The sequence below is a fragment of the Leptopilina heterotoma genome, unplaced genomic scaffold, assembly GCF_015476425.1.
Source record: "Leptopilina heterotoma isolate Lh14 unplaced genomic scaffold, ASM1547642v1 Lhet_73, whole genome shotgun sequence".
Taxonomy (NCBI): domain Eukaryota; kingdom Metazoa; phylum Arthropoda; class Insecta; order Hymenoptera; family Figitidae; genus Leptopilina; species Leptopilina heterotoma.
The window spans coordinates 323,419-342,816 of NW_025111169.1; the positions used below are offsets into that span (position 1 = coordinate 323,419).

The following is a 19,398-nucleotide window of genomic DNA, read 5'->3' on the forward strand; positions in this document are numbered from 1 at the left end:
GAGAAAATGTATGATTTCAGGTGTTTTAGGAGATTTTGATAATATTTAAGGGGATGAAAAAGGGGAAAAATCATCGATTTAGAGAGCAAAATGTCTTTTAATTTGCTATAAAAAAAGAGAAGCGTAGTAACAAAAACAAAAGGATTTTGTCATGTCTAATAAGAAACTTTTCATTTTCTCGAGATTTTCTTTCCCAACATCCAAACGAGTATTTCATCTAATCACATAAACAATTTTTCCATAAAAACATCAAAGTCCCATTAAAAAGGAGAAAAAAAAATACCATTGATAATTGCTTTAGAATTTATATATTATTTTCTCATCCGAAGAAAATGAAATAATGAAATAAGAAAAGTAATACCTGAAATAAGTATACACATGTGTGGCGACTAATGATCAATTGACGCTTTTGTGATGAAATATTTTTCTACAACTATAGAATAGACTTGTATATTTTCAAGGTGAATATATAAAGAGTATATAAAGAGTAGAGACAAATAGGGACAATTGGATGTTAGAGTTTTGTAGATGAATAGCATGATTGTTTAGAATTATTCGGAATTATTCAAGAAACATCGAGTGCCATAAAGTATATATTCAGCTTTGTGCACAGATGTAGATTATAGACGTATATATATTTTATGTGCTCGCACTCCCATTAGCGAGATGGATTCGCGTCACGTTCATGCCGCGTGTGGGAAACGGAGAACAATAAATGTATAGCTATGATGAACGTTCATTGTTATGTTAAAATCACGTTAACTGCCGCTGTCATTCTAACGCAAGACTCCAAGAGTCATTTACCCAACGTCCCAACGTCCCAACGTGGAACAATGAATTCGATAGTGGGCAGGTTGATCTTCATCAATTAAGTATGAGACGTACGTGGCGCTTCTTCTTCAACAATTTTTCCCGAAAAGTCATTTTTTTTGTCTTCCAGAAACAAATCATTCCCGCGTGCATGGCAATTCAAATTATTTTCTTTTGTGTAACAATACTATTTTTTCTCATGAATTCCGTAAACGTTTTACTGTCACTTACTTGCTTACTTTTAGAATGACAATTTTATCGAGGTTTTTTTCTCTTGGTTCTGGTGAAAAATTCCGAGATTGAGGACTGGAGGAGGAAATTGTCACTACACCGAGAAAGAAAAAAAGAAAATGTTTCTTTTTTGTAAAGACATTTTTTTGTGAATTAGAATTTTTTGTAAGCATTATAGAATCAAAGAAACATTTTTTTCATGAAAGAATAGTAAAGAAATAAAGTTTCATTTTTAATATATAAGCAAATTTCTTTGAATCAAAATTATGGTTTAATATTATATTCTATTGGTAGGTACTAAAAATTGGAGAATTTATCAATAAAAATTTTGTAACTATTTACAGAAATTGTACCAAGCAGTACCAAGTGAGGTGGCTCAGTGACAACATTGCTGGACTCGAAACGGGACTATGGGGCTGGTGTTTGCTGTTCGATTCTTCGTGACTGTAGATTTTTTCGTCTCGGGCGGAATTTCAACAATTTCGAGTGTCTGGCTTCGTCTTGGAGAATGTGAGTAAAAAATCTTTTGAATTTTACGATTTCTTGGTATTTTTAAGTAGTTTTAATGTAATTATCTTCATAAATAACAAAATTCTTCACTGAAATTCAATTATTTTTAGAAATTTAAATAAACTCCTTTGCAAAATTCAATTATTTTCATACATAACAATATTCATCAAAAGAATTCAATTATTTTCAAAAATTTTAACGAATATCTCATCAAGAATTCAATTTTCTTTATAAATAACAAAATTTTTCACCAAAAATTCAATTATTTTCAAAAATTTAAATAAAATTCTTTGTAAAATTTTAATTATTTTCAAAAGTTTTTCGCAATTTAATGATTTTCAATATTTATACTATTTCCATAAAATTGTTCACAAAATTCAATTATTGAAAAATGGGTTTTAATACACTCAGAAAAATGGTTTTTGAAAACCAAGTTAAAAACGCTATTTCACATAGTAAAATATCGAATCGTTATGAGATATATAATTAGAAAAACTACCAGTTCTAATATTAAGTACTATTTCGTGATTAATAGTGCTATTTGTACATAGTAGAAATTACCATTTTTTAAAAATGGTATCTTGAATTATTTTACATATAGTTTTTTGAACTATGACGCGTTAGATGTTTTGCAAAGTGTGTAGTTATTTCAGTTAATGCTTTAAAGTATCTTTTACTAAAGTATACAAAGTATGGAATATTTTTTTAAATACATCAAATACAATTTAAGAAAAGGATAAATTATTATTTACAATACGACAGTTATGATGCTAGTAAGTCAAAATAGTATCTTACATAACAAAAACTCTTCATTAAAAAGTGTTTTATAACATTAATGCATATTATTTTATGCCATTAGAAATAACTAAAAATGTGCATTTATAATAGCAGTAAGTTCTACGTGTTGTAGGAGTATATGCTATTTTACATAGTAAAAAAATCAATGAGAAAAATTGCCCCTTAACGTCTGAATATAATAGCTGAAAGATCTTTGTGCTACGAGTGGACCTTACTATTTCACATAGTAAAAGATCTTTTACTATGTGAAATAGTACGGTCCACTCATAGCGCAAGGGTCTCAGACCTACTAAAGCAAGTCAACGCACTGATTCAATGAATAACTGGAATTCCTTTTTTTTACATGGTGGACATTACCATTTTACACTGTGAAATTACATGTGTTCATAACACAGTACATTTTGTTTGTAATAGAAAGGGCCATCAGCATAGTTTTTAGTTTTAAAAATAGACTTTCTGTATACCAACGTGTACTGTATACATTCAGTCGTCTCTGAAAACTCCAAACTTAAAGACGTTATTCTTAAAATTATTTTAAATTACAATTTTTATTATTTAAATTTAATAAAACATGCTTAAAAAAGTGAAATAAATGTTTGTCTGAGTACTTTTTGATTAATACATGAACATAGTATAGTGTTGAGTGTTTGCGTCATGACGCCAAAAATATCCTGAAATGCTAAAGGCGCTATCGAATTTAAGGTAAATATTTAAAAATTATCGTACTATTTAATTAATTAAAGTTACAAAAATTGACACTGCTTTCTGAACATGTAACTTGGAACTATTAGTATATCTGTAGTATAAGATAATTGAATGTGTCCAGTGATGAGAAGTGAATGTATTATATTAATAGTACCTATTTCTCTATTTATAGTTAATGCTTGATTTTTATCAACTTTATCCCGGAAGAACATTGGCTTTGGAAACAAGTTGGAGACCGTTTTGCAATCAAATCTTGCAATTATTGCGAACAAGTCGAGTACCAAAAACTCTGGAAAATCAAACTCTTCTTTTAGGCGTGGATAAACTACCGCCAAGTAAGCAAAAATTAACTGAAATCACTTTTTTATAGAAGCGTAGCCCTTAATTTTTTCTGGTTACGCCTCTGATTTTTTAAAAAATATTTTATATATATTTTATTTAATAAATGCTGACTTTAATTAACTTTACAGACGCTCAAGATGCAGTGGTTTTACACCTTTTGTCTACCATGATCATACCAATACAGATGAAGTACGGATCAACAAACGAAAAGCAAAAAACTTACCAAGGTGCAGCAGTTTAGTTTGGAAAAAGTTTATAAATGGTACAGTTAGTCATTTGAAAACATTGAATACATTGCTAAAAAGTGAATTTAATTTTTAAGATGACGAATTAAAACCATTATAATTAAGTGTATTCATTATTTTAAACTTTTACTATGTATATATTTATTTTAGATTAATAAAAATTATTATTGATGATTTAAATTTAAACTTTTACTTTTAATTTATTAAAGCTTTTGTTTCTAGCAATTTTAATTATTCCACAAAATTACAATCCTTATTTAAAATAGTGAAAATTTCCATGAATCATCATTCTGACAGCTATTAAACATACTCTCTAAAACTGAAGTAGTAAAATTTGACTAAGAATCAGTGACTCTATTCTCGCAATTTGAATCAGTAAAATTTCATTGAAGATCAGTTAAAAATGATTGAAATTTCAGTCATTTTTCACTGATTGGACAATTAAAAAATAACTGAAATTTTCAATATGTGTGACAGAAATTTTCAGTAGTTTTTTAATTGTCGAATCAGTAGAAAATGACTGAAATTTCAGTTATTTTTAACTGATTTTCAGTGAAATTCCACTTATTCAGATTTAGAGAGTAACCTTTCTAAATATTTCTGCATTACATTTATAATTATTATATGTAGTGGTATTTACCACGTTACATAATCTCAAGACAATTTTACATTATGTTCAAAGTCATTTAGTACTAGCGTCGTGCACTATTAAAATAGTGGAGTTTACCATGTGGTTCATCGCGCAGTCATTCATTTAAAATAGTGGAGATTACCATGATGCATAGCGCGCTAGCCTTTCTCACATAGTAGGTTCAAGTATTTGAAATTGTTATACTTTCTAGGCGGAAAAGTTACCCTTACTATGTAACCAAATTCCAAAAAATGTTTACATAGTTGGAACTAATATAATTAATAATATCAAATACTTTGGTACCCTAGTACAAAATACTCAATAAAATACTACACATTACGATTAACTCGATGTGTCACGAAAATACTATGTGAAATAGTTTCAGCTTCTATTTTTAATAGTAATTTCAACTGAAAATTTTTCTCCGTGTAAAATTCTACGAAAGCATTCAATTATTTTCATAAATAATAAAATTTCTTTTAGGAATTCAAATTATTTTCATCGCAGAATTTCAAATATTTTTAATATAATTTTAAATAAATTCCTTGAAAAATGCAATTATTCTTAAAATTTTTTTTAAAACTCGACGAAAGAATTGAATTCTAAGAAACATTCAATTATTGAATAAAAAGAATTTAATTATCTTGGTAAACAACAAAATTCTTCCCATGAAATCAATTATTTTAAGAAATTTTAATAAAATTCTTTTTCAAAATTCAATTATTTTGATAAATATCAAAATTTATTGGAAGAATTCAATTATTTTGAAAAGTAGTAAAATACGTTGCTGAAATTAAATTACATTCAAAATTTGCGAAAAATTCTTGTCAAGAATTAAGTTATTTTCATAAATAGGTAGCGAAATTCTTCTCAAAATGTCAGTTATTTTCAAAAATTTCAATAAAATTCTTGGAAAAATTTCAATTATTTTAATAAAATTCTTCCTACGAATGCAATTATTTTTTATAAATTATTATTTAAATTCTTCGCAGAAATTCAATTATGTTCAAATATTTTTTTTTGAATCAAAATTTCAATTATCTTTGGAAATAAATAAATTCTTCTCCGAAATTCAATTATTATCAAAAAATTTAATTAAATCTTTGTCAAAAGTTTCAATTATTTTCAAAAATATCTACTATTTTAATAAAATTTTTTAAAACAATATTCAATTATTTAAAAAAGAATTTGATAAAATTCTACGCAAAAATTTAATTATTTTCATAAAATATTAAAAATTTAACAGGAATTTAATTATTTAAAAAAAGTTTTATGCATTTCTTCGCAATAATTCAATTATTTTCATAAATAATAAAATTTTGTACAGGAATTCAATTATTTTCGTAAATAATAAAATTCTTTTTAGGAATTCAATTACTTTCATAAATAATAATACTCATTGCAGAATTTCAATTATTTTTAATACAATTTTAATCTAATTCCTCGAAGAATGGAATTATTCTTAAAAATTTTATTAAAATTCGTTAATAGAATTCAAGTATTTGAAAATTTGTTGATATCGATTCTTTATGGGAATTGAATTTTAAAAAACATTCAAATATTCAATAAATTATTTATTTTTGTATTTAAATAATTGAATTCTAGTTGAATTTTCTCATAAAGATTGATTTAAAAATGGATTTTAGTTTTAATTTTAGATTATAATTGAATATTAAAAGCATTAGAGCGTGAATTTTTGGAAACAATTGAATTTTTAGTTAATTAATTAATTTTCAAATAAATAAATACATAAATAAAAGGTTTTAGATTAAAATCTTTGAAAATTTGAATTTTTTATATTTTTAACTAACAATACTGTGGAATTAATTTTTTTTGAGAAACTTTAATTTTTCTTGAATTTTTTTTTAAAATTATTTAAAGTTTTCATTTTCTAATAAATATTATTTAATTTAAGAAATTACGTATAATTGAAATTTTGTAAAATTGAATTGTAAACAAATGAATTTGAAAATTCTTAAAGAACTTTTTCAAAAATTAATACGAATAATGGATTTATAGAAAATGTTTAGTTAAAAACACAAAAAAAAAAATTCAATTTTGTAAAAGTTACAAATTATTGCAGAAATTCAATTATTTTTAAGAATAATAATATTCTTCGCAAAAATTAAATATTCTTCAAAAGTAATAAAATTCTTCTTAGGGATTCTTTATGGGAATTGAATTTTAAGAAACATTCAATTTTTCAATAAATTATTTATTTTTGTATTTAAAATTTTAAATAATTGAATTCTAGTAGAATTTTCTAATCAAAATTGATTTAAAAATTAATTTCAGTTTAAAATTTAGATAATAATTGAATATTAAAAGCAGAATAGCGTGAATTTTTAAAAATAATTGAATTTTGAAATTAATTTTTTTGAAAAAGTTTAATTGCGAATTTTTTTTCTGAAATTATCTAAAGTTTTTATTTTCAAATATTTATTTAATTGAAGAATTTACGAATAATTGAAATTTCGTAAAATTGAATATTGTAAACAAATGGATTTGAAAATTGTTAAAGAACTTTTTCGAAAATTATTAAAAATAATCGATTTAAAGAAGAATGTTAGTTAAAAATTCTTAATAATTGAATTGTAAATGATTTTATCACTCAGTTATATTTAATTATAAGAAAACATGAAGATATCGATGACTCCGAGTCGAAGATTCGGAGTTATCGATTTCTTCATGTTTTATAATTAAGAAAAATTTAATTTCTTGTTTTAAGGAAAATTTTCTCTTATTTGACTCGGACTGGTTGTATTTTTTCTTTTTTGTCAGTAATAATTGGTCCCTAATTTTTCATTTTTGCTCCGTAAAGTCCGTATTTTTAAATACTTTCACTGGTTTCGAGCCCTGTTCTTAGAAAAACTAATATTCTATCGAATGCATTAACGACAAATTTTCAAATTCAAAATGACGAAAAAATCTCTCATCGAGAAAAGTTATATAATTGAGCAGATGAAATAGAATACTTTTCAAAAAATGTAAAAAAAGAACCCTAATGAATGGCGAAACTCGAGCGGAAAAGCAGAAAGTCTGCTTGGATCATTTGCATTTGACCTGAGAGAGGCGATTATCTTTTAGTGAATAAGCAACAGGAGAGGAGTGCGCTTTTTTTTCAAGTATTTCGTGATGAGAGAAAAGAGGCTGCTGCATCTGTTCTTGAATTTTCTTACCCCTGAGTGATGCCCTGCGGGAAGTGGTGGGGCTCTGCAGGCACATGATGGAAAGAATATTCGAGAAAAGAAATGAGAGCAGAAGGTCCAATACTACAACAGACGCTCACTCTCGTATAGTATAAGTATATTCTGGATGAACTGTCGATGATGAGTTCAAAGAGAAAGAAAAGGAAGAAGAACAAGAAGCAACAGAAGAAGAAGAAGAAGAAAAAGAGAAGGAGGCCATCAGCTTGACTTTAGAAGATTTTCCCGCAGTTGAACAGCCGGCCTTCTGGCATCATTCGAAATTAATGGGCTAAGCGTCTCGTTGCTGCGGTTGTACGTTTTCTCAAGTTAAAGGATTGAGATTAAATGATATATATGTGAGCGTGCTTTAAATCTTCTCCGTGCACAGCGCGCACCTTTTCCAACCTCCTTTTTGTATCTCGATTTTTACCTGTTTCGAATCGATTATATATTTGTGGGAAGTGAACTTCTATAAGCCTTTTATATATTCCTACAATAAATAAATATACATGTATTTAATGATATGGGCTTTCTGATTCTTCCAAAGAAATTCTTTCTTTTAGAAATGAAAAAAAGAAATCCTCTATATAATTCGAGACATTTTCCTTCTAAAAGATATATAATTTCTTTTGTTGAATCAAAAATTTATATAGAATAAGTCATCGCGCATCAATTGATCATTAATTTTTCTTCGATGCTTCGGAGCATTTTTCTGTGCGCTCTTATTATCTCGTTTTGAAAAAAAAAACGGGTTCGTTTATTAATTATTATAATTCGAGGTAAAAATTTATCAAACTACTAGTCACGTATTTTGCTTTATCATTATTATTTATCATTATTTTTGATTGAGGAACATTTTTTTTTTGGAAATTCGGATCTATTTGAAAGAAAAAAAGTTTTTCGGTAATATATTTTTTAGATGCTTATGATTTTTTTCTACGGGAACTTTGGACAAAAAAATCTACTTGTTAGAGAAAATATATTTAATGTTCTAGTTAAGATAACCACAATTTTAATCGAAAAGGCTATAATTTTGATTGATATATAACTATAGAAATACAATGGTTAATATAAACAAAATTTTATAGAAGTAACCAGAGTTCTAGATAAAATAGATAATAGATGCTAAACAAAAATTCTTGTCAAAAATTTAATTATCTTTATAAATAATAAAATTCTTCTCCGAAATTTAATTATTTTCAAAACTTTTAATATAAAATTCTTGGTAAAATTTCAATTTTTTTAAAAAATAATAAAAATCTTTGCAGTAATTCAATTACGTTATAAAATTTTAAACAATTGTCAAAATTTGAATTAACTTTCAAAATAATAAAATCCTTCGTAAAAATTCAATTATTTTTAAAAATAATCAAATTCGTCGCAAAAACTCTATTATGTTTAAAAATTTTTTTAAATTCTCGTCAAAATTTCAAATATCCTTTATAAATAATAAGTTTTTTTCTCCAAAATTCAATTATTTAAAAACAATTTTAATAAAATTGTACGCAAACATTTAATTATTTTCATAAATAATAATATTCATTGTAGAAATTTAACAATTTAAAAAAATAATAAAATTCTTCGCAGAAATTCAATTATTTTCAAAAATAATTAAAATAAAAAAAAAAAAAAAAAATAAGTAAAAAATAAAAAAATAAATAAAAATAAGTATAAATAAGTATAAGCAAAAATAAGTAAAATTCGTCGCAAAAATTCAATTATGTTCGAAAATTTTTAAAAATTCCTGTCAAAATTTCAATTATCTTTAAAAATAATAAGATTTTTCACCAAAATTCAATTATTTTCAAAATAAAAAAATTTTCCAAAAGAATTCAATTTATTATTTAAAACAATATTTTAACGAAATTCTACGCAAACATTTAATTATTATCATGAATAATAATACTCATTGGAAAATTTCAATTATTTTTAATACAATTTTAGTCAAATTCCTCGAAAAATGTTTCTAATTATTCTGAAAAATTTTATTATTTTTTTTTTTTTTATTTTATTGGATTCATATGTATGACCTTTCGGCCTTTTACATTTCCCGTACATAAATATTTTCTTCGAATCTTTAACATAAATAACTTAAATTAATTTAACACTAGATTGAAAAATTTTATTAAAATTCTTCAAAAGCTTTCAATTACATATTTTCAAAAAATGGTGATAAAATTTTTTAATTCAATAAATTTCTCTAAAATTGTAGCTAAATTCCTTAAAAGAAATTAATTATTTCCAAAATTTCTTAATAAAATTCTTCATAAAAATTCAATTTTAAGAAACATTCAATTATTCAATAAATTATTTATTTTTGTATTTAAGTAATTGAATTCTCGTAGAATTTTCTAATCAAAATTGATTTAAAAATTAATTTCAGTTTAAAATTTAGATAATAATTGAATATTAAAAGCATTATAGCGTGAATTTTTTTGGAAATAATTAATAATATTTTAAAAAGATTTTAAATTAAAATCTTTAAAAATCTTAACTTTTTCATATTTTCAAATTAAAAAATTTGTGAAACTAATTTTTTTGAAAAATTTTATTTGAATTTTTTTTTTAAATTATTAGAAGTTTTAATTTTAACTAAATATTAATTCTGGAAGCATGAATTTTTTTATGAAAAAGTTTAGTTGAATTTTTTTTAAATTACTTGAAATTTTTATTTTCTAATATTTATTTAATATTGAAGAATTTCTGAATAATTGAATAAAATTAATTAAAAATTAAGATTAAAATTGAATTCTGAATAAAATTGAATTGTAAACAAATAGGGATTTGAAAATTGTCAGAGAACCTTTTCAATAATTATTAAAAATAATTGATTTAAAGAAGAATTTTTAGTTAAAAATTCTAAAAAAAATAATAATTGAATTGATATGTTGAAAATAATTTTCATTTTCAATGTAAATCAGGGAAATTCGCAGAGAAAATAGAAAATTAAATTTTTGTGGCAACACTGAAATTCTTTTCCGAAAAAAATTTTAATTAATTTCAGAATTCTTTAATGGAATTTCCCTTAATTTTATTATATTGAAAAATCGATTTTATTAAAATATTCTTCAAATTTTGAGTAGATATTGCTTTATATCGAAATTGAGTTACTTGGATTTAAAATTTTTAATTTTGAACTATGACGTGTGATTTTGTTAAAAGTTAAAAATTTGAATCCAAAAAACTCGCAATTTCAGTATGGTAAAAGGTACTAAAATTTGTACCAAATAGAAGGGTAAAAACCCTTAAAAAAATAAAAAATTCTTTTACTCAAAATTTGAAGAATTTTATCAAAATGCGGATATTTTTTCTTCGCCGTTTTTTTTTTTTTATGAAAATGGAAATTGTGGGCCTTTTTGAAAATTGAAACTATTTTCTTCTCATTTTGTATCACTATATAAACAATGAAGTTTTTTTTTACTTTTCAGTCCCATCATTTTGAGGAACAATTATAATTAGCAAAAAGTGAAGAGCTGCGCGTGAAGAGTGGAGCGATATATACGCAGTGGACAGTTTAAAGAAAAGATATTTAATTCGTAAAAAGAAAAGGTTGCAAGGATCTTTAAAGAGGAATAAGATAATGATGTGAATTGTAATAAAAAGAGGAGGAAGCATTTTGCAAAGTCGGTCGATCTAAATTGATAGTCCCGTTGAGAAATACAAGATCATCTAGATGTTTTGTTTTTTTATTTTCCACACTGACTCTCTGGGAGAGGAGGGTAGAAGCAAACAGCGCAGCAGGGGGAGAGAAAGCTGCAGAGAGGAATATTCCGATACATATACGTGTTTGTGTAGGTTTACACACATGAAAATGTGAAATAAAAGCGACGGTCGCCCGGTCAGTGTATGCTGCTGCTGCAGGTGCAGGTGAAGCTGCATGCTGGTGCAATGATCCAACTTTAGGACTGGCAGAGATCGCCCATGGCCCAATGCTGCACACACACCATCTTAAATCGATTCATTCGATCGAATAAATTACCTGATCGATCACCGACATATGCAATTCACCGCACTTATACATATTCATATACATATATTCATACACTTGTACCCCCGCACAAATTTACAACTCGTTTCAATGCTCTCGACATCATTTCGAGTTCTTAGCTTCAATTCTCAAATAATTATGACAAATTAACTTCTTGCCGTCTACTTAATTTATCGTCCATTGCATTTAAATTTATCATTAAATTACTTATTAAGTTTATCAGGATTCAATCTGTTTTACTGGTGTCCGATTAGCAGGTCATTTTGCAGCAAACTTCTCACAGCGAGATTAAACTGTGAGAACAGTTTTTTTTTTTTAATCCAAAAATAAGTAGCTGCAACCAAAAAAACTTTTTTAAATTAAACATATAGTTTATGATTGAATTAAACGTAGGTAATTTTTATTGAATCAAACTTATTATGTACTGAATCAAATTTTTTATATGTTTAATTCAAAAATAATTTTTGTTTGACTCTATAACAAAGCTAATTATGTTTGAGTCAAATATATTGTTTTCTCCGTGTATATCGTGCATGTTTTCCAAACTTGCTGCAAGATTGCTGCTAATATTGCAACAAAATACAACTTCTTCTGGATAAAATAATTTCTATATTTTAAAAAACTTTTTAATTTTTGGAAATTTGGTGAAATTTTATTAAAAATCATTGATTTTTTTAAAGTATTTCATTAAAACTTTTGAGAATTAAATTTAGAAGAATATTTTAATAATTGAAAATATTGAAAATAATTTAATTCTCAAAAATTTTTGATTTTAATTAAAATTATTTAAATTATTGAAATCTGGTGAAATTTTATTAAAAACCATTGATTTTTTAAAAGTATTTCATTAAAACTTTGGAGAATTAAACTTCAAAGAATTTAATTAATTGGAAATTTTCAAAATAATTGAATTATCGAAAATGTTTGATGAAAAATAGCTTGAAAATTATTTAAATTCTGTTGAAATTTGGTGAAATTTTATTAAAAACCATTGATTTTTTAAAAGTATTTTATTAAAACTTTTGAGAATTCAATTTCAAAGAATTTCATTAATTGAAAATATTAAAATTAATGGAAAAAAAAATAATTAAAAATAATTGAATTCTCAAAAATTTTTCAATGAAAAATATATAGCTTCAAAATTATTTTCAATAATTTCCAGTAATTTTCAATTACACATTGTCAAAAATTAAAATATATTTACTCCAAATAATTGCATTAAAATTTTGGAGGAAACAATCGTTTTCAAAATTTTGAAAACTAATCAATTCAAATTAATTTTTTTTTAATTTTCCTAAAAACTTTATTTTATTAAATTTTCGAAATATATATTATATAATTTAAAAAGTTTTTTAACATTTGAAATTTCGGAAACTTTTATTGTAAATAATTAGTTTTTTTAAAAGTGTATCATTCAAATTTTTAAAAATCAAATCTCTAAAAATTTTTAAGTGATAAGTTTGAAAATAATTGAACTCTCTAGAATTTTAATAAAAAATCTTCAAATGAAAATTTGAAAATGAAAATTAATATAGAGGAAAAGATTCAAAAAATTATACAGAAATTTTTTTAAAAAAGAAATTCATAGAATTTTTTATTGAAATGTTTTAAATTTTAAGTATTTTTAACATTTTCAATTACATATTTCCAAAAGTTCAAACATACAAAAAAAATAACATTCAATTTTTTATAAACATCTAATTTTTTTAAATTACTATAAAAATTTTCAAAATTTTTTATAATAATTGTTAAAAAAATATTGCTTATAGTTTTTCAAATTAACCAAAACTTTTTTTCAAGAAATTTAAGTTATAATTTTAACAAAATTCTACTTTTTTGTACCTAATTATAAATTTAAAAAAAAATTGTCTATTTTTACAGTCCTAATTAAAATTTTTCGAAAAATTGATTTTTTAAAAATTATTTTCCAAAAGTTCTTGTTGAAAAATTCAATTATTTTCAAAAAATTTGACTAAATTTCAATTATTTATAATTTTGTTGTGGAATTAAGAATCTATTTACTTTCAAAAATTTGTTTAAAAATCAATTTTAAGAATATTTATTTAATTTTTTAAAAATCAATTTTTTTCAAGGTTTCTGCATTATTTTCCATAATTAAGATGAATAACTTTAAAAAACAACTATAAAGAGTTACAATTACAACTATTATAAAAAAAAATTGAATTTTTCTATTTAAATAATTGCATTCTCGACGAATTGTCAGAAAATAATTAAAAATAATTTAATTAGAGAAGAAGTATATTGAAAAATTCTATAAAATAATTAAATTTGGATAGGGTTTTAATTATTTTGAAATTTTTTAATTCTTTATAGTTAGAAAAATCTATTATTTTTAAAAATTATTTATAAATATTTAAAAAAAAACGAATCTTAGGAATTTTTATTATTATAATTTTTAAAAAATCTAGTATTTTCCATAGTTTTTGTTACACATTTTAAATTCAACTAAAGAATTTTTTTTGAAATAATCATGAAGAGTTAATTATACATTTATTATAAAAAATTGAATTTTTCTATTTAAATAATTGAATTTTCAAAAAAAATTCGGCAAATTCTTAAAAATAATTGATTTTCAGAGGAAGTGTTGTTAAAAATTGTGTAGAAAATAATTAAATTTTGGAGGGGTCACAGTTGTAGTTTTCAAAAATAATTAAATTTCATAAGATTTAAGATTGAAATTTAAAAAAATGTAATTCATATGAAAATAGATAAGAAGTATATTTAAATATTTATGTACAAAAATTATTGAATTTGTATTTATAATTTTGAAATCAGTGAAAAGAAAAGAAAGCTTTTGTCACAACATAATACGATTTGGTTCGACATTTTTTTGATCATTAATGGTCCTAAAACGATTTTTTCATTCCTTAAAGTCTCAAAGTCGAGCCAAGATCTGAACTTAGTAAAATTTACTTGAAACGCAGCAAAACTTCCCGACAGTTTAGCTTTTATTAACTTTTTCCTCTTTTTAAATATAACTATGTACACGGAGAAAAGTATAGACTAACTTTTAGTATATTTACAATCGTTTAAAGAGAGGAGAAACAGTCTTTAAATTTTTGTCGATGTTGCGAGAAAAAAGTTAACGAGACACTAAAACAACTATTTGTATAAATAGTATAACAGAGAGTAATAATATAATTTTAAAGTGTCGCGCGACGAGAAGAAATATATAATGATGAGCCTCGGGATGGTATACTTAAACTATAAAGATTGAATGGAGAGAAAAAGTTGAAGCGAGAGAGCTCCTAGCATCTTGATGGTTTGAAGAATAAGACCAAATGACTGGACTAAAGCGGATTAAACAACTGCTTTGCTGAAAAAAATACATATATATATATATATATCGAAAGAGAACTCTTTTTGTGGGAATCCTTTTGGCTTTGTTGAGAGAGAGCAGTGGCTCTTTGTAAAAAGAAGGTATATAGCATGAGAGGAATAATAAAGGAAGGAAGGAAGTTTAAAAAAAAAGAAGAAAAAGAAAGAAGCTTCGATTCGACAGCAGAAAACAGCAGCTGCAACACCCGATACATATCGTCAGTGGTGGTGGGGCCATGCTCGGCAGGGTCACGAGAGATTATTATCGTTATATCGACATTCGTGATACTTCGGACAAGTTCGGCTGCGTTCGGTCGCGTGGCACGCGTGCCCTTATCCCCACTCTCAACACTGGCCCAAGAGGGTCCACTACTACCACCATCACCACTACTACCATCACCATCATCATCATTACCATCATCATCATCATCATCATCTTCTTCTTCTTCCTCCGCAGCAAAGACTTGGTCCTTTAGGGCACTCTTGATTTTTTACTCCCTCATATCTGAGAAAAGGTTTTTAAAGCCACGATTGTCTGGAGAGATCTCGAATTGAATATAGATGAGAAGGAGAGGAGAGGAGAGAGAGAGAGAGGATGATGAGAAAAAGGAAGCGCCGGAACTCGATGGTCGAGATCAAAGGCCGAGATGGTGTGCGCGAATTTTGTAATAATCGCCCCGAGAGACTCTTTTGATATAAGCTGCTGTAAATTCCAGTACGTATTCGTAGTCACGATTTGCTGACGAATGTAATTATTACTTTTTATTATTTTCCCTCAGACTTTAAGTCGCTACATAGATTACCACGCACGTGTTCTGTGTGCCTTATAGTTCCGGAGAACAGTTTAGTTACTAAGTGTTTTTTTTATGTATAGTATGCGATGGGAATTTGAAACATACGTTCCTCTATTATGTGCAATATTGAGTCTTGCTATGATTTCTGAATTTTCTTCTCTTTTCATTTCATAGTCATTTGTCATTTTATTCCAAACGAAAAATCGCTACTGTTCTGTGTATGTAGAATTCCGATATTTTTATGGATTACACTACCGTGCTGGATGTCCCAGTTACCGTCCACTTTTATTTAAACAAGAATAATTATTAAAAAATTATTTCCTTAAATCTATTTAGGCGAACTAGTAATAATTATACTCCAAAACAATATTAATATTAAACTATTTGCAAAAATTAATTTAAATAAAAGAAATTGTAAAAATGTACGGAAACTGGGACGTATGGACGGAAACTAGGGCATTCATGGTATATCTTTATTTTTCTTGCGCATTTTTATACTTTTGATGATCAAATAGTATATTCGAAATATGAATTTAAAAATAAAAATTTGTTATGAAAAAAAGATATTTTGTAGAATATTGTTTTTCGATTAGTTTGAAAGTTGCTGCTCTCGCTTCGCTCAAGCATCCACTTACAAACTAGAAAAACAATTCTTGAAAAAATTCGGAAATTTATTAAAACATTTTTCAATTTTTTACAGTGATTACCAAGTGAGGTACGTGGCTCAGTGGCAACTCTATACTGATGGACTCAAAAGAGCATCAAGTACCGTGGTTCGATTCTTCCCAACTGTGGATATTTTTCTTTGCGAAATTTCTTCAACTTCGGTGCGTTATCTGTGCGCTTCGTTGTGGAGAATGTGAGTAAAAATGCTTTCAATATAATTGAAAGAATATAATAATTTTTAAAAATTAAAACAACTGGAAAAAATGAAATTTCTAGAATTCATAAGAAAATGATGAATTTTGGTGTCTTTTTTGTTTGCCTCATAAACTATAAAGTCACCACACGAATTCCTAATACAAAACCTTCATTTTTTTTCTATTTCTGACAAGAATTAATTTTTTAATATTATTTAATTATTTCAAAAGTTTTAATGCAATTATTTTCATAAATAACGAAATTCTTCACTGAAATTCAATTATTTTTAGAAATTTGAATAAAATTCTTTGCAAAATTAAATTATTTTCATAAATATAACAATATATTCATCACAAGAATTCAATTATTTTTAAAAAATTTAACGAATATCTCGTCAAGAATTTAATTATTATAAATAACAAAATGTTTCACCTAAAATTCAATTATTTTCAAAAGTTTTTGGCATTTCAATGGTTTTCAATATTTACTATTTTCATAAAATTCATCACAAAATTCAATTATTGAAAAAAGTAATTTTATAAAATTCTACGAAAACATTGAATTATTTTCATAAATAATAAAATTTCTTTTAGGAATTCAATTATTTTCATCGCAGAATTTCAAATATTTTTAATACAATTTTAAATAAATTCCTCGAAAAATTCAATTATTCTTAAAAATTTCATTGAAACTCGACGAAAGAATTCAATTTTAAGAAACATTCAAATATTCAATAAAATAATAATATTCGTTGGAATAATTCAATTATTTCCATAAATAACTCTAACACAGTCGCAGAAATTCAATTATTTTCAAAAATAATAAAATTCGTTGCAAAAATTTAATTATTTTCAAAAAATTTAAAAAATTCGCAACAAAATTTAATTATTATTAAAAATTTTTTATAAAATTCTTCGAAAGTTTTTAATTATTTGCAAAAAATTTTCATAAAATTCCTTAATTCAATAACTTTTTGTAAAATTTAAACTAAATTCCTTAAAAAAAATTAATTATTTTCAAATGCTGTTAATAAAATTCTTCATAAAAATTCAATTTTAAGAAACATTCAATTATTCAAATAATTATTCAATTTTTTATTTTAATAATTGAATTCTCGCAAATGTTCTAATAAGAATTGATTTAAAAATTTAAAATTGAATTTCAGTTAAAATTTTATATTACAATTGAATTTTAAAAAGGTTTCAAATTAAAATTTTTGAAAATCTAAATTTTTCATACTTTTAACTAACAATTCTGTAGAATTAATTTTTTTCCAAAAGTTTGTTGATTTTTTTAAAATTATTGAAAGTTTTTATTTTCTAATATTTATTTAATCGAAGAATTTACGAATAATTGAAATTTCGTAAAATTCAGTATTGTAAACAAATGGATTTGAAAATTGTCAAAGAACTTTTTCGAAAATTATTAAAAATAATGGATTTAAAGAAGAATTTTAGTTAAAAATTCTTGTAAATAATAATTGAATTGTAAATGATTTTATCACCTTTTCAAAATTCAATTATTTCTAAAAATTTACGCTCTAATGCTTTTAATATTCAATTATAATCTGAAATTTTTACTGAAATTCATATTTAAATCAATGTTTATGAGAAAATTCTAATAAAATTCAACTATTTAAATACAAAAATAACAATTTATTGAATAATTGCATGTGTCTTAAAATTGAATTCTCATAAAGAATTTTATCTGTAAATTTTTAAATAATTGAATTATTTCGACGAATTTTAATCAAAATCTTTAAGAATTTTTTCAAAGAATTCAATTAAAATAATTGTATTAAAAATAATTGAAATTTTGCAATGAGTTTTATTATTTTTGAAAATAATTGAATTCCTAAAAAGAATTTTATTATTTACGAAAATAATTGAATCCTCGTAAAAAATTTACTATTTATGAAAATAATTGAATAATTGCGAAGAAATTTATAAAAAATTTGCAAATAATTGAATTGCTGTGAAATTTTTAGTATTATTTATGAAAATAATTAAATGTTTGTTTAGAATTTTATTAAAATTTTTTTTATATAATTGAATTATTTTGGAAAATTATATTAAAAATCATTTAATTGAGAAAAATTTTTGCAAATAATTGAAATTTTGTTAAGAATTATTATAATTGTTTTGAAAATATTTAAAATTTCGTTAAGAATTATTTTATTTTTTTTTGAAAAAAAATCATTGAATTTCGTAGAAGGATTTTATTATTTATAAAGATATAATTGAAAAATTTTGAAGACAATTTAAAAACATTTTTTTTAGATAATTCTATTATGAGAATTAAATTATTTAAGTACAAAAGTAAATAATTTATTGAATAATTGAATGTTTCTTAAAATTGAATTCTTTTGACGAATTTAAATAAATTTTTTAAGAATAATTACACTTTTCTAGGAATTTGATTAAAATTGTATTTAAGAAAATTTAATTCTGAAATAAATATTATTATTTATGAAAATAATTGAATTCCTGTACAAAATTTTATTATTTATAAAAATAATTGAATGATTGTGAAAAAATTTGCAAAAAATGAAATTGTTGTGAAATTTTTATTATTTTTTGAAAATAATTACATATTAGAATTAGAAATTTTGAAAATCTTAGTTTCCATGGAAAAATACTAATGATTAAATATTTATTTTATTTAGTGAATCATAATAATCTGGAGGGACAGGAAAACGTGAAAATGTTGTCTGGAAATTAGGGAAAACTCAGGGAAAAACAAAAATAAATTTTTGTGGCAACCCTGGTGTGAAGAATATAACAGTTCGGATTGCAAAAGACTCGATGATAATATTCTTGCAACGAAAAAACACTTTTTATATTATACAGCAGCAAGCAATTTATTTGTACTTTGGCCATATTAATCTATAATCCCCCATGCTGCGAGCCATAATAATAATCAGAGTTATATACGCGAAATATATCGGGAGGGTGAG

At 24.1% G+C, this 19,398-nt stretch overlaps 1 protein-coding gene across 8 annotated transcripts in view; it reads left to right on the forward strand.

Annotated features, from left to right (window-relative positions):
* The window catches only part of LOC122510670 (neurogenic locus protein delta), a 233,644-nt gene that overhangs the window by 145,194 nt on the left and 69,052 nt on the right, over positions 1–19,398 (forward strand). For 7 of the 8 annotated variants that reach the window (XM_043625479.1, XM_043625478.1, XM_043625483.1 and 4 more), the window contains 2 exons: positions 1,386–1,551; positions 16,282–16,440. The gene's annotated coding sequence lies outside the window, so the exon portion shown is untranslated. Of the gene's footprint in view, positions 1–1,385; positions 1,552–14,528; positions 15,503–16,281; positions 16,441–19,398 lie in introns of those variants that run through there. The other variant, XM_043625484.1, reaches the window with a different exon arrangement.